This window comes from Halyomorpha halys, unplaced genomic scaffold, assembly GCF_000696795.3.
Source record: "Halyomorpha halys isolate HHAL.00 unplaced genomic scaffold, Hhal_1.1 Scaffold1234.1, whole genome shotgun sequence".
Classification (NCBI taxonomy): Eukaryota; Metazoa; Arthropoda; class Insecta; order Hemiptera; family Pentatomidae; genus Halyomorpha; species Halyomorpha halys.
The window spans coordinates 433,256-450,334 of NW_027109882.1; the positions used below are offsets into that span (position 1 = coordinate 433,256).

The window sequence follows — 17,079 nt, forward strand, 5'->3', positions numbered from 1 at the left end:
TATACAAAATAAATAAATAAATAAATAATATGCAATAAAACAATATACCATCAAACCACGACTGTAATTAACTTCGAGTTTAAATAAACATTTTAGCTATAATTGTTATTTAAAATACCCAACTTGATAATTAACTAAATTATACTTACTTAGTAATGTAAAAATTTAGTCCTAATTATTTTTTTCATGATGAACTCATTAAATAAACTAATTTATTATGTCTGCTAAACAAATTCTTATTTGTAAATAATAATTTATAAATATTATATGATTTTTTTTTACTTCAATAATTTTTTTTTTTTAATTTTGCCTTTAAAAATCGTATTAATTATATCAATACTCTAATTTTTTTTAGATTATTTCCTCGTAAACTCCTCTTTCATCCATAGCTCTTTTCCATTGACTTTGACATCCTTTCAGCTGTTTGGTATTGGTATAAATTATTTTTTATTTAGTCTTATCATGTATATTGATTTATTTTGATTCATATTGCCTTAATGTTTTTAAATTACTTTTTTATGTATTTATATTGCCTGTATAGTTATTTATTATTGCATAATTAATAAACAAGAGACAATGAACTTTAAAGACAGTGAAGGAAAATATAACACCTGGAAAATGTTAAAATGTCCTTTTAGACAAGGATAAATTATTTAGTACATTTAAAAATATCAACGAAGATGCAGCTATGATGTAATGGATTTCACGGAAATGAATGTCAACTGATTGGACCCAGCGGAGATAGAGGGATAGTATTGCCATCGTTAATATTGAAGAAATTAATTTTTGAAAACGAGCAAGGATTTAGTTTTAATAATATAATGGAGAATCTCTGAACTACCAACAATTAGAATAACAATTTTCCAAACATGCCTAAATAGCCGTAACTTAAACTACTTCTATACTAAGGACGATATCTTAATGGATAATATTAAAGAAATAAATACCTTACCTCCAATACTAACTGCATGATATGCTCTAACATCTTCACCGACTTAGAAACGACTCTGGTACAATTTCCCTCTTGGTGAGTCATGATGAAGTGGAGAATTCGGGAGGCAATCCACTAATGAGTTAAACGTGTTAAGTTCATCTCTCGCTAACAATAAGAGATAATGACCAGAATCGGGACAATAGTCAGCAATTAACTCATCAGTGGAAGAAGGACGATTATATCAGCAAGGACTTCCAAGGGGTCTGTAATTATTGCAAGTCGTAGAACCATGGTCGGGTAAGCGGTATAATTATTTATGCGGATGCCAGGATCAAGAAAATCTTATTAGGTTCAGTGGGTCTCATCACATGTTCTCCTCAGCTAAATAAAACCTACAAAAAATTGTAGCCATGTATTCCAACATGTGTTCTGTATTAGGTTTGCAACATTGCGTCGTAAGCATTTCTTTCAACAGTTTTCAATTATTGGATAATCAATTTTGAGGAATCTGCACCACCATATCTTCAGGATTCTCCCATCTACTAAAATTTTCCACCAGTAATTACCTACCACTTCCTAAGGTATCCAAAACCACGACCTCCACTATCGAAAAGGCAGCTTCATGAACTTTTTTGGGCGCTGGGGTACAGCCAATGCATAGCATTTCTAGTTCTATCCACATAACAGTACTGGGACTTTTTTTTCTTTATTGTCGTTTTGTCTGCAGTCATTAGCCAAGACTTTTTAAATTAGTTGGAGTAATTTAGTCAGTTTGAACACTTCTAGAGTGACTATAGGGTGTGGTTATCAGTTTTCTTGCAAGATTTTGATGAAACATCGATAGGAAGTTTCTTACTAAGCTTTATATTTCGTTAAAAGTCGGAAAAATTAGGTATAGTTATTCTTGATTGCGGCTATATGTTTGCTATTTGTCCTACTAGATGTCTGTTGAATGCAAAATCAATCTTTTTTTTTTATATAAAAGACTACTTAAAATTTTGTTGGTTGAACCATTTCATTCTTGTAGGCTAATAAAGCATTTTCTTTAGTTTTGATGGTTTTCATGTTAACTGTTAGACTCTAACAAAATTAATCTAGGTTCTCTTATTTCGCGAAGACACCTTATTTTCTGGCCACTCCAGTTTGAAAATTGAAAGTTGCCAAGTGATGAATTAAAGGATAGCTACAAATATTTTACATTATGAAGAAGAAGTATAATATGAAGTATGTTTTGAAAATACTGCCTAATCATACTGATAAATACCACCTATAGAAATATTATATTTCAAAAATTCCGAGGATTATGTCTGTTGGTCCAATGAACACCGAACTTTTATCAGGAATTTTTAAGGAAGTTTTATTCAGGGGGTTTATCAGGGATTATATAGTAAAGGAAAAATGAATCATTTTTTATTTATAAATTAACATTTAAATAATAATAACCAAAGTCCAGATAATTTATTGTAATTTAGGACTGGTTTAAACTTGCGTGTAAAAAATGTATATTTCTACAAAAACTTTGACTATCAGAAAAACGCTTGCACAGTTCATTGAATTTTTTAAAATTCGTTTGACATCTTATAAATTATAACTGATTTCATATGGTTGGAATGTACTTTGAATATGCAGAAACCCTTTTCATAAACAATTTTATCATATGAGAATATTTTTTTTGTCATAATATTTTTTTTTTTTATGATTAAAACAAGGAAGGTAAATAAAATAATTATTTTCTTCCTGTTTTTTATGAATGACGTTCAACACGTACTGTTTTTTTTTCTTTTACTTTTTCGTTAAAACAAATAAATCAGTGTGTTGACTGCAAACTTGCAATAACTGCAGTTATACTAGCTGTTTATCTTAAAAAACCTCAAGCATTAGTTCTTATGAGTGGGAAATGGGAAGGAATTAATTGTAGAACCATGATATAAGAAATATATGCAGATGGTAAATTCTTGTTTTATATCTCTTTATTTCCTTGAGGTTGTTGAAGAAATAAATTAGAAACAAAGGAAGAGATCATAGTAATCACTAGTCATTTATAATGCTTTAGTATTTATGAAGCAAGGTAAAGGAATAATAATTCTTGTTGATTAGGCTAAAATGAAGGTTTTATTTATTTTTTTCTTGTGAATCAATACAAAAAATAAATAAATAAATTAGCTACTAATTACTCAATGGTATTATGGGTTTTCTATTAACTAATGAAAAATCAATTTTAGTCTTATCTTGAGAATTCGGTTAAATCTCTTTTCATATTCTTTTTCTATTTTGGTACTGCTGGGAAATTTTATACTCATTATTGTTTTATTTTATTTTTATACGTCGCTATTTCTTTGGCTATTTAAATCAGGCTGAGTTACTTAAAGAAAGCACCGATACTCTCTTCTTCTTATTCTTCTTTAGCTTCCCTCTTTAGTGCCTCTCAGCGTAGAGGAGCATTCAGCCAGGAATTACATTCTTCCCAATTTCAAGCTTGGATCCTGGTCTGTCGGAGGTCCCTTCTCCTCGCCCTACACAGTCGCACAATTTAGTCGAGATAGGAGGCCCCTAGGTCTTCTGCCATCTGGAACATATTCTATAGTCTTTAGAGGATCTCCGTGGTTGTCTATCCTGATAACATGGCTGACGAGTTTCCAGGAGCTCTTTCTAGATCAGAAATGATTGTATCCAGAGGATCGGATAATAAAACAGAGGAATGAAAATAAAGATTAACTGAATAAAATAAAGTATCTGCAGCAGATACCTTTTTTTTTTAATTATTTATTTAATGTAATTTACAACTGTACAAAATAATACAATAGGTAAATATGTAGTATGTTTCATATACACTTGAAAATCTTGGGAAGGAAACACCCATTGGTGGTACTTAAACATTAATTTAAATTAGGAGGTCCCATGGCCATCTTCTTTTCAGACGCCTCGGAGGATTATCAGGGATTACTAATTTTTGTAGTGAATGGGAAGTTTAGAGCGTTTGTCAAGTAAGTGTTGTAGCAATCGGAATCTGCGAGCAGTTTCTTGTCGTTTCAGTCTTGTGTGGATTCCAACTAAGTCTCTTGTCAAGATGGAGTCCTAAGTATCGAATCTGTTCAACCGGCGTTAGTGGTGTATTTAGAAACGATACTGTAGGACAGGAGGGCAGATGTTTACGACGGAGAGTAAAGGTGATCTGGTGGGATTTGTCAGGATTTATTTTGATTCTCCAGTTTTTACACCATTCTTAAATAGATATTATGTGTGCATGTAGTGTTTGTGATGCATTAGTTGGGTCGTTGTTTACAGAAAGTATACATGTGTCATCAGCGAATGTTGTTAGGACTGCGTTAGGGTGGGTTGGGATGTCAGCTGTATAAACCGTATAAAGAATGGGACCTAAGATACTAACTTGAGGAACACCGGCGGACTGAGAAAAGAGAGATGAGTAGGCTAGGTTATGATTTACTTTAAAGGTTCTATCAGTGAGGTAGGAGCGGATTATAAGGAAATATGTTGGGGGTAGGAATTGACGAAGTTTATAGAGCAGACATGGATGCCAGACTCGATCGAAAGCTTGTTCAACATCGAGGAAGACTCCCGTGCAGTACATACCTCGCTCCAATGTGGAAGATATGACATCAACCACTCGATGACTCTGTTGTATGGTAGAATGAGATGTTCTAAATCCAAACTGGTGATCAGGAATAACATGATATGAGTCAAGGATTGGGTAGAGGCGTTTTAATAAGAGTTTTTCTAGGATTTTGCCCATAATGGGCAGTAGCGAAATAGGACGGTAGGAAGCTGGATATTCAAGTGGCTTGGAGGGCTTGGGAAACATTTTTATTATAGACATTTTCCAAGGGTCAGGGAAATAGGTGGATCGGAGTGTAGCATTATAGATATAGGTAAGGAATAGAATGGCTTTACGAGTGCAGATACCTGAAGAGGTCAAGAATATTTAATAATATCATTGGAAAGTTCCATCCCCTTATAAGCGTTTTCATGCCACAATAAGAAAGAGGAATGAACTGCCACAGGAAAAAGATTTAAAAAACTCTTTCAAATTCTGCTTCAAGAAAAGAATATTCTAGAATTTGGTTTATAGAAAAAATTAAACAACATTAATAATTAAATAACGGTAAGAAAAAAGTTTTATTTCGTGGAAACTATAAGGTACTGAGGAATGGAAACATATAAACCTAGCCTTTATATTTTTGGGAAATAACTAGATCTAGAAGATGTTAAGATGCGGGTGACAAAAGCCTGCTCTCATTCAAAGCAAATGCGAAGCCAAAGAGGCCACGCCCATGGAGGGAAGATTTACGTTGAGGTTAATTGAAATAACCGCCATTGCAATCTAAACTAAAACAGAAGGTAGCTCGTACACCTCTGCCAAACCTTAAGAAGGCTCGTGATGCCCACCTTTTTGGCTTCGCTTTTTCTACAGCTTCCCCCTTCCATTATACTCTTATCTTCAAGATTTCCAATTAGAATCTGTTACCTAGAGAAGATGTATTCTATTATTATTCCGTTTCTTTCCAGATTCAATAAAATTGATTTGATCGAGATCATTATTTTTCTTCCATAAGAAATATGTGTGAATATATATTCGAAATTCGCAAGGGGGACAAAGCACAAGATCATAGATAGTTTAGAAACTCGTTTTTCAGTTTTTGATTAGAACTTTAACATTCCTCTGAAAAAATGTTCTAGTTATAAAAACTAGTGTATGGACTTTTGTTTCACAATGGTGGTAAACTTAATTAAAATAATAAAATAAAACTTTATCATGAAAAACTAGATAAAAGCTTATTTGGATAAAGATATAATATATAAAGGCCTAAGGCCTTAACAACATAACGAGGATCCTGTTTTATTATTCCATCGAAATTTGAATATATTAACAATTATGTATAATAATGAATCAATGCCCATTCCCTTTCTCATTACTTACTTTTGTTTTTTCTTATTCTCGTTTCTTTTTTTGCATACTTTGTTCAGTTATCGTGGCTACTTTAATTAAAAATGATCTTAATTTAACTCTTGCGTGCTGAGGTATCTTTGTTTGATTATCAACAGGAAAGTGGAAGTAATATTGAATCTATCGTACTCTTCTTTCAGTTAAAAGCGAGTCATAAATAAGTTTTGTATTTTCTATCTTGAATCAAATTCATTGGAATAAATTCAACTTAAGTAGGCAATGGATTTGGAATAACCGATTCCAATGAAACCTCCGAGGGTTCCTGCCAATGCTAATAAAAATTATATGATTATATTTTGGTGGATCAGCGTAGCTACTAATTCCGAGGATATGGTTTCGAATCCAGTTGAGGCAGGTAAATATTTATCCCTGTGGTGGGTTTGTGGGCCCTGTAGGTTTAGGGAGCCCTGTAATTGGGAAAAATTGTGATCTTAAACATATTTCCTTGTACAACAGTTCTTCAAGAAACAGTACCTGTTACTGTAACTGACCCTTCATGGGTTGTAGCGTTACAGATATTCATTTTCATAATTATATAATTTAATACATCCAATGTAACGACGGCATCTGAGAAATTTGATAGCTTATTATTTGAGCACTAATCCTGCATGAATGCTAAGCTTTCCTCCCTTAGATAGAAGGGAAGCAAACATAAGTTTTTATGATTATGGCTGTTACAATAAAAAAATAAAATAGAAAACCATTTTTAAACTAATTTCAACGATTCACCTGGAAGAACCTTTTTTTTTTTATCGCTTGTTTATTATAAATAAGTTGTTTGAAAATTGTTAGCATCGTTTCTATGAAATCTGAAATACAATAAATTCTTATTTGAAAAAGAAGTCTAATAAATCAGACATTTATGTTTATATGAAACTTTAGAAGAATTCTTAATGCTTTTTTCTTGATGAATTGTCTTTTCTTTATTGGAAAATAAATACGTGACTTAAACAAATAAATAAAAAAAAAAAAATTATAAAATCGGTCTCGATAACAGATATTTGAAAAAATCTGTTCATGGTCCGCTAGTCTAATTTTTTTAATCAATAAATATTAATTACTACCTTTTTGTACAAATAATTAATATCCTGAGAAATAGAAAAAATTAAAATTTGGAGGCGCCGGGCATCGATCCCGGTACCTCTCGCATGCTAAGCGAGCGCTCTACCATCTGAGCTACGCCCCCTGTAATAAATTTTTGAAAGGAGTTAACATTTAGAACGATTATGTAATTCTGGTGCAGTAAGTCAGCTGAGTAACAATGTTGCCAACGCCCGAAGATAGGCAACCCGCATCGCTACTAGCTCTCTCACTTGTCTTCAATATTTTTTTAGAATTTCAAAGCTTTTTGTACAATGGGATATATCCCAGGAGAGATTTCATCTTGGATTGTGCTAAAATTAACCTTCTAAATTTTTAAGGCGTCATATTTCAGCAACTATTCCGAATTTGTAATATTGCTACATATGACATTAAAGGATTTTTTTAAATTGTTAAAGTGTTTTAACCTAAAATTCACTTGATGCGAATTATTGATTAAAACAGAAATACTTCTTATTTTTTTTTTTTTTTTTTTAAAGATGCCAAAAATGCACTCGTCGTGTCAAAGTGAGATGTAAAAATTCATTGTTTATTGTATACACGTTGCTCTGTGGCAAACTGAATATATCGATTGTACCGTTTTGCAACGGTTTTATAACAGTAGTTGGAGGTTGTCATCAAGCTTTGTGTGTGATATTTGTTCTCACTACAGTGAGAACGTTTTATGTTATTTAACCGTAACTAATAAAACAGTAAGAACAGTAAAAACATTTTATTTGTGTCCACCATCCCCGCGTTCAACACGACGGAGATGGTCAAAAACTTGGATTTTGATAAGGAGAGAAAACATACAACTTATCTGAAAATAAAAATTAATCCACTTTTTTCCATCAGTGAAATATGTTTTTATTGAATAATAATAATACAATCTGTCACAATAAGAAGCAATACATATTAGAGTTTTATGTGTTCATTCATACCATATGTACAGAAAAAATAACATAAAAATAAGAACGAAATGAAAAACTAATTAAAAATACTCAATTTTATCCACCCTGTACGGTTTTTTAGCAATTGACAAATACACTAATATATTTGCTACTTTAGGGTTATTTTTTATAATATTTTCAGAAAGTCGCTTGCAAGACTCCTTACATATACCTAGAGCACCCCTGTCATAGATAATGTCCCATCGCCAAGAACTACTGGGGTATGACAACGCCACGCAAGACTTCCTCTGTCCTAAACCCCATTACCCAAGGGCGTCAGGAGTGTCATTAAATAGTATCCTGCTATTCGAAGTTGACTAATCAACGACCTGAAATTAAGAAAAAGAAAAACTTTTGCGTTCCAACACTTTTAAAAAATATTTTCCAGCATAACTACATATTACAATATTATTGTACGAACCTGATCTATTTAAATCCTTGTAAATTATAAATTTGATATCTTTTCGTAGACTGAATGTTTTTTTTTTTTTTAGTGTGTTTCATGATCAGAGCCCAGCTTATGCAATTTCTTATTTAGCTTATAGACATTTAATTTTTTCAAAGCTGTTTTCACATATATTACCCTCATTTCGTTTAATTAGTTAATTTTATTTTATAAACGGATTTATACGAGATAAAGCTTGTTTTATTTTAGAATAGATTTGCATATTATTGCCGGATGAATATATTTGAATAATATTATAAAAAGCAACATCTTTCATCATTAAACGTTTAGTTGTTTAATGGGACATTTAGTCATTTACATTTAGGAAATAATTTAGTTTTAAAATAATTTTCTGTTGAGAAAAATGTATTACTCATTGGTGACTTTAATGCTAAATTGAAATCTCCGAATCTTATAACCCAATTTATTTTTCTTAAATATTTCACAATATAAAAGAGAGTTCTAAAATGAGTTTTATTTGAAAAATATAGCGAAAGATATAAAAAAAAAAAAAATCATCCGATGATAGTATTAATTTATACACTGCGTTGATGTTCACCTTACGTTGAGTTTTTTTTTATCCTGAAGGTGCATAATTTATTTAATTTTTTGTTTGCCTATTACTTTTTTTTATTTTCCTTTTTTTATTATACGTCAAATATTTCACAATATAAAAGAGAGTTCAGTTCTAAAATGAGTTTTATTTGAAAAATCTAGCGAAAGAAAAAAAAAAATTCATCCGATGATAGTATTAATTTATACACTGCGTTGATGTTCACCTTACGTTGAGTTTTTTTTTGGTGAATAATTTATTTAATTTTTTGTTTCCCTATTACCTTTTTTTATTACACGTTAAATATTTCACAATATAAAAGAGAGTTCTAAAATGAATTATATTTGAAAAATCTAGCGAAAGATTAAAAAAAAAATTCATCCGATGATAGTATTAATTTATACACTGCGTTGATGTTCACCTTACGTTGAGTTTTTTTTTATCCTGAAGGTGAATAATTTATTTAATTTTTTGTTTGCCTATTACCTTTTTTTATTTCTGGATCCGCAATTGGCAATTATGTGATGGGGTCAAATTATTATCAATCATGGAAAAATTGCACGTTACACAAGAGGAAACAGAGTAGCAAGCCCCACCGTAACTTTGAAACAGATATATCACATCCAGATCGTTTTCAGTATCTTCCTAGTATTTGTGAGCACGATAGATGCATTTCATCAAATGACTTATTGGCAAGTTCTTATTATGTTACTTCTATCATTAGTCTTAATGTCTTGGATTAAAACGTTTTCAGTAGTTTTATATTTAATAGATTAGCCTAGAGGTATTCAAGAAGACGATATTTTCAGCATCCACTGTCAATCCTCTCTCTCAAGATTTTTCTCCTAATCCGTTTAAGGAAAGCTTAGTAAAACGAACCTGAGGTCCGGTCCTCCAGACTTGCCCATTCGTTTACACCTCTCCACTGTTAGATGATTGAATTAAATTGGCAATTTATTAATTAACACATATTGCATGCGCCTAAAGCTGGCAGCCATTTGTAGTTCAAATAAGTAATAGCAAAAATCAAACCGAGCCACAGTGAACAAAGTAACCAATTGAAGTGGACAAATAATTAAATGTTCTTATCATTAGTTGGGAAGATGTATGCAATGTCTATTTTACGTCTTATTTGTTTAAATAACAAAAAAATAAAGAAGCATTTCCTGTTTATATATATGCAGTTAATTTTCTGCGTGCGCATAATTGGCTTATGTCTCTCTGATCATTGTTTACACCTTGTGCAAACTCATTTATTATTAGATCCTTTTAGAACCTACCCTAAGGTTAAATAAAAAGTAACTAGTATAATGTTAATAAGATGATTTTGATAGCTATAAATTAAATTTCGAATTAAAAGAATTGATTATAAATGATTAAATTAAGGACGAATAATATTAAAAATAGGTTAAATAACTAAATTAACGCATAATAGCCTGAGAATGTTTTATAAAATATTACTAGATCGTGAAATTGATAATATCCATCATAATGGCCAGGTTGACCGAAATGTTGGAGATGAATAAAAATAAATTAATAAAAAAAGTTTTTAATTAAAGGATCTTACTATAATTTATTCTAAATTCTAAATTCTTACTATAAAATATTATACAATATACTCAAAGGAACTATTATTATAATTAATAAATACACCCAGTCTCAAACAAGATATCAATATAATTTTTTTTTTACTTAATTATTTTACATTTTTACTTACTAACTGAAAAATGGATAATTATTTATGTAAAATTATTTAATTATTAACTCAAGAAGAAATGTGGGAAAATATTCTTTCAGGTTGAAAACACATTTCTGAAAACAGAAGTGCTAGTGTTAAAATTAAATTAAAAATTAAATATATACCACAACAACCCATAAAGGGTGTGCAGTACTTTGTTAGGAAGCAATTACTAGACCAACGGTCGTGCAAACTCAGAATCACGCTTGACCGCCACATTTTTTCCCAGTTAAGAGTATAGCTGTATTTATAAAGCTGGGTGGATCCCGGAGGACTCCCGAACTTACAAGACTGACTCACACCTACAGCGAAACAGAAAATAATTATCTGCTACAACCGTATTCGAACTCGGGTCTTTGGAGTTGCTAGCACAATGTTTTACCACTGAGACACCCGCTTCCACAAGAGTTGTAATAAATACTAATTATAAACCTCTGGAAAGGCTAATATTTTAGGTTAAATAATATTAAACATGTAAAGTTGTAGAGAGTATTGGAGAATGACTAAAAACGCAGTAATAAAGCAAGAGTTTGAGGTATGGCGGGCGCATGGGCCAGTTTGATAACAGATGTCATGTCAACATAGTCATTAAATAATGATTTTTATTTCACTTAACATATATTTGAGCCTTTCAGTTGACAAAATGTCTCCATAAAATCATTCTCTCCTAATTTTAATGTTAATTCAATAACACTGTGGCAATTAATAGTTAGGTTCACATTGTTCAGAATTTTAGTAAAACATTTTTATTAAATTTTTGGTACAAGAAATATCATTAAAAATATTTTTCTGAAATCTTTTGAAGTAGCAGTTAACCAATCTGACAACTGAAAGGTCCATTTAGAAAATTGCCACAGAAAAGTATTGCAAAATTGAATAATTTATAAATATCTGAAATGAGCAAGGATTTATATCAAAGACTAGCTGACCCGGCAACGCTTCTCTATTGATGTATATTGATTTAATGATAAAATTGATAGCATGATATAAAATATAGTTAAAATTAAACATTTACGTATACTTTTTCAACAAAACATAAAAAAAATTACGTATTACGATTTGGTAACACAAATAAACCAATACATGGGATGTCATTCGTTTTTAGTGCTTCATAAAACCTATTTAGGGAATAATTATCATTTTTTCTTATTCTTCGAAAAGAGACAATCGTGCTCACTGTGGTAGTATATTTGTACTATTTTGAAAATATTCAGACTGTCTCACCCATCAAAGTGTGGTAAAGAGACGTTTCAATTGGTGTATAATCACCATGAAAAAAAGCTTGTGATTTTTAAACTACAAACCAAAAATGCTTAATTGTGTTCAAAAGATTTTTTCTAATTGAGAGTTAGTGAATTTCATTATCTTTTAACCTTCCCATGTTGAAAGAAAACATTTTGGAAAGAACAGCACATATTTCGGTTCAGTAATTCATATGGACAAAGATATATAAAAGGGAATATATATTTAAAAAGATAGAAAAAATATGTATTGTATATCTATCCGATCATGGATTGATTGGTATGCTATGTATTGTAGCAACCCAATGTATTTGGGCAGCATGGCTAAATAAATCATTTCTCTCTTGATGAATGGAAAGTGAAAGTTGTTTATTGCACGCACTGCACCAGTTATTTATGCTTACGTTTCAAAAATTGTCACAGGATAATTATCAGTAACTTAACTTAATCTCAAAAAGAGGTTCAGGAGTACCAGAACAAAAACAAGGATAGATGACTGATTGATTTTTTAATTAAATTTTTGGATATTAATCCAATACTTATTTAATATATTTTTAAATGGAGAATAATACGTTAAATATTTTTGACCACCCCTACGAGTTTAAAGGTATTAAAGAATTTTGCGCACATGAAGCTGTAATTTTGTCCACCGTGCGACGTTAATGATGCCACGGAATCTCTTTCATCATAAATGATTATGAGATTCCCAATATTACTGACAATGGGAAGAAGATAATTCTATCAAGGGGCGACTTCGCGCTCAATGGGAACTTAATTGTGTAATACACAAGGTTCCTTTGTCACAATTATTTTAGCTAATGATTACTATGAAAAAAAAATATTCTCAGGATATGTTTTTAATGGTTTTTTTTTTTTTACAACAGTGCGGATTAATTTGTAATTCTATTTGAAGTCTTTCCTACAAGGTTTTTATCATTTGGAGGCCACTCTTTTAATGAAAGAGGTAACGAGCAAGCATCCTCTCATGACCAATTGATATCGGACATGAAGTCTAAGAGATTACACATACATAAACATTTTTTTGTTTTTAATTACGCTTTTATTTTTTATAATTGCACTAAAATAATAACAAAAACCAATATCGTATTCCTTTCACAATCTAACCTTCACGCTTTCATATTTTTTTTAAAATACCGTATATTTCCTTAAGGCCTTAATTCCTAATACTAAAAACACAACGGTTCTTAATCCATATATTTTCTTGTTGTACATACTGGGGTTACTGTGTCCCTTCTTTAGCTTTTGATATGCCCAAAAAGAAAATGCATGGGTTAAGACCAATAATGTTTTTAATTTTTGACTTTCAGGCACTCAATATATTAATATATTTGAAATCACCATACTAATGCCTTAAAAAATAAATCCAATCCAAATATTTGTTTTCCATTTTAGACTTGGTCTACTATAGTCTAATGTTTTTAATATAATAATATTTCTTAACATTTTTTAATTATTTGTTTCATAAGAAATTATTAGTTTTGATTACAAAGAATTTCCCTGAACTGGGGGGGGGGGGGGGGGATTGTTCTTTATAACCAATGATAATTATATTTATTTCCTTATCAAAAATTTGCTATCAAACAAACCATAACGCCATTGTTTGAATCCGCCCTTCCAGGTTCGAATTTTGTCACAATTATTATTCGATACTATAAATCTCAAAAAACTGAATTGAAGAAAATGAAGTCCTTGTCTCTGAGAAATTAATATTTGAGTCTGTGGTGTGTTATAAGAAGAGGTTGAGGACATTTTCTCCACAAATGTACTGGTATAATAAGGCTCTCTACCCATGGAAACATATGAATAAACTTTACATTCGCAACTACAAAACCATACATTTTTTTTTTTTATGAAATAGGTGATAAAAAAAACCCAATATCGAAAGAATTGAATTCAAAATTTTACCCTACTGTCTGGCCCACAAAGTTTTCTCAATATTAAAAATTGGAGGCTATGTGGAGTTGGTACTTACATTAAATGCTTTAAAAATGCACAATCCCACCTCGATTTTCACATGGGATCATCAAGTAAGAAAAATCAGGTGGTTGGATCAGTTTTTAAGATTATCCTAAGGTGAAGAACTAAAGACCTCTCTCTGCCTATACGGGTTCATATGACCTTCTGCGCCTATTTCCCCGAACGGTTTATTTTTTTATTGTTTTTTCATATTATTGATAAAAATAACCAACAGTATTATCTTTTTATAACAAATTTATTGAATATTAGTTCATTTACTTTAAACGAAATCTGTTGTTGATTACTATCTACTTTCTCTACTAACCCAAATATACTCACGTCACACTGGCCTAATGATCTAATCAAGAATAAATTTCTATATTAGCTTCAGACGTCAACTCGTTAACTATCCTTTGACCTTCAATTGCCTATATTAAAAAACCACAGAGTTGAAAAACAAATCAACATAGACAATGCTGAGGAGTTTATTTTGTTGTAAGCATATCTTTTCACTCATTGTGAACCTCAGTGATTGCCATTTTGGAATAGGTAAGCCATCATGCAGTTACCTTGTTACTTCTTAAAGATGTTTGATGAAAAAATAATATGTTACAGAGCTTCTTGGGAAGAAAAATAATTTTTAAGAAACCATTCGAATTTTAAAAAATAACGAAGATTTCAATTAAGGGGTTAGAAATAATTACTGAACATAAATAAACGATGAACAGACCCGGATACACACACCTTCCCCGAATTAACTAACTTTGACGATTGAAAATGTCTTAGAAGCCTATCTGCATCTACCGTGAATATATTCCTTCCACTAATACTGCCAATTGTTTTTTTGTAGAACCATCCCAAATTTTAGCCTTTCAGATGTTTGAGGTTACTTAAGCCATAATAGTGATTAGATTCATTTAATTATTTGTTTTATATTTCGCTCACTCGTTTTATAAAACGTGATTAATTTGTGGTGTGGATTTGATTCCCACCAGAGGTAGTTAATGTTTATTTCTTGGCGATTCCAAGAAATGAATCTTGACACTGCTACTCTAAAGACACCATCTATAAATCATCTGTCAGATGTTAAAGGTTTATCCTGTTAATTATTGTGGTTTTTCAGCTTTGAACGTTTATGCTGCTAAAAAATAACTTGTTATTTTTTTTTTCAATTGAGGTGCCACGTTCATGCGTCTCAATTAAATGCATGCTCCTTTTTTTTCTTTTTAGATTTTTAAGGAAGATATTATTATTATTTTTTTTAATAAAATGACTTTATAAATTTCACGAATACATTTTAACTAGGATTTTTTTATTAGGAAAATAAAGGATTTTTTTTTTTTTATAGCTTCTCTAAAATCTATTTGAGCATTGTAATTGTACAAAAACTCTATTCATTTCAGTACTAGGACTGACTTTAGATACTATTTTAGTGAACGTTAATTTAAGTATTTAAAAAAAAAAAATTATTTATTTATGGGTTATGATAACCGAATAATATGACAATTTATTATTAACTCCTGAAAAATATTCATTTCGATTTTTATTAATTCTTGGACAGTACTTGGACAATATTCGAACTATATGTTCATTTTGAAACAAAGTTAAGTTATAAGACCTCTGTTCAGAATTATCATAGTGAAATACAGGACGATGTGATGAATTTTCAGTATTATTGGAATTAACAATGTAATTTTTAATCATAACAGAGTTATTTCTTAGTTCAGTCAACTAAATTACTTAATTATATCCTACTGCAGGAAGGAAAATAAACCAAATAAAAATGAAAATAAATCCTTTTTTTTTTTTATTTAAAGCAGCATTTGAAGACTTAATTAAGTTGACGAGCTTCTATCCATAACTTTTTGTTACGACCTTGTTATGTTTTTTATTTATAAACATGAAGGAAAAAAGTTATAAACAAAAAGTATTTTGAACTTCTGTATTAACCTGGATCTCAATTCAAGGGCAAAATACTAATTAAGTTTAATGGCTAGAGCTTCAAGATCGCAACAATAAAAGAACTTTGTTAGTAAATCTGCTCAATTCATTATTTTAATTAACATAAAATCTACATTCCATGTATAATATATTCAATCGGGGAAAAAAAATTTGAGCATCTAGTAAACTAGTGGCAACATTGTGAATTAAAGAAAAATGTAACTTGAATGACCTTCACTTCTACTGGAAAGTAACAATTAAAAATAATAAAAAATAATTTAATTAAAAAAAATACCGACTGTGGAAATAACCCTACTTATACTACCTAGTTACTCTATACTCTATGCTCGTTTTTTCAGAGAAACGAGATGTTATTGCCTGTATCCGTTAGCATATTAATGGATTGTTATTTAAGTCTATAAAAAATAAAGAAACTTGATATAATAGTCGGGTGCCTTTCACATCTGAATGTAACTCTAGACTGTATTGAAAACACATGAATAAACTTTCGTTATGATTACACGTCCAGATTCAAGAGTTTCCTATATTCCAGTTTCCACCTTGACAGTAGCGTTTAGTAGAAGGCTCCCGACGTTGTTAAGTTAGGTATATTTCTCTGTGGTACTGTTTGACATTAGATAACATACATTATATGCATCTTTATTCATTGACAATATGATGTAATCCGGGAACAACCAATTGCGACCCCTTATGACATTTTATAACTTCCTGTGTCTTCTTTATATTTATATAAAGTAATAAAAAAAATTTTCATTTAATTTATTTATATTCCATGTTAATGATGTTCTGCCCCAATAATGTCCAAGAAAAATAAGATAAGAGATAGAATAAGATGTTCTAAGTTAACTATATTTCTTCAGCAGCTATAACTTGATGACAGTGATCTACTTGAAGCTATAAAAATACGCTAAAATAAGACTATAAAACTTTTTCGCTTCATAATTAGAGTAAAATTAATCGTGAATCACCGAATCCTCAGAATGCCTTTGATAATCTGATTACAATGTGTAGGGTTTTGACAACAGACAAATACTTATTTATTTTACGATTAAATAATAGTTCAAAGGAAGCTATTTAGGTACTCTGAAGTATATACACTATAAAAGTTGAAATATTGTTTTAGATTAAAGTTAAAATAATATTGTCACATGTAGGTGTAATTATTAATATTTGCGCGAAAGACCATAGACGTACTGAGGAAATACATCGCGCGTTTCTATATATGAGTTTTATATA

The 17,079-nt window shown here is 30.5% G+C and overlaps 1 non-coding gene across 1 annotated transcript; it reads right to left on the bottom strand.

The window, feature by feature from the left end:
* Window positions 1-7,010: 7,010 nt before the first annotated feature.
* Window positions 7,011-7,083, bottom strand: TRNAA-AGC (transfer RNA alanine (anticodon AGC)). The gene has a single exon. It is a non-coding gene; the product is annotated as a tRNA-Ala (tRNA).
* Between the last annotated feature and the right edge of the window lie 9,996 nt (window positions 7,084-17,079).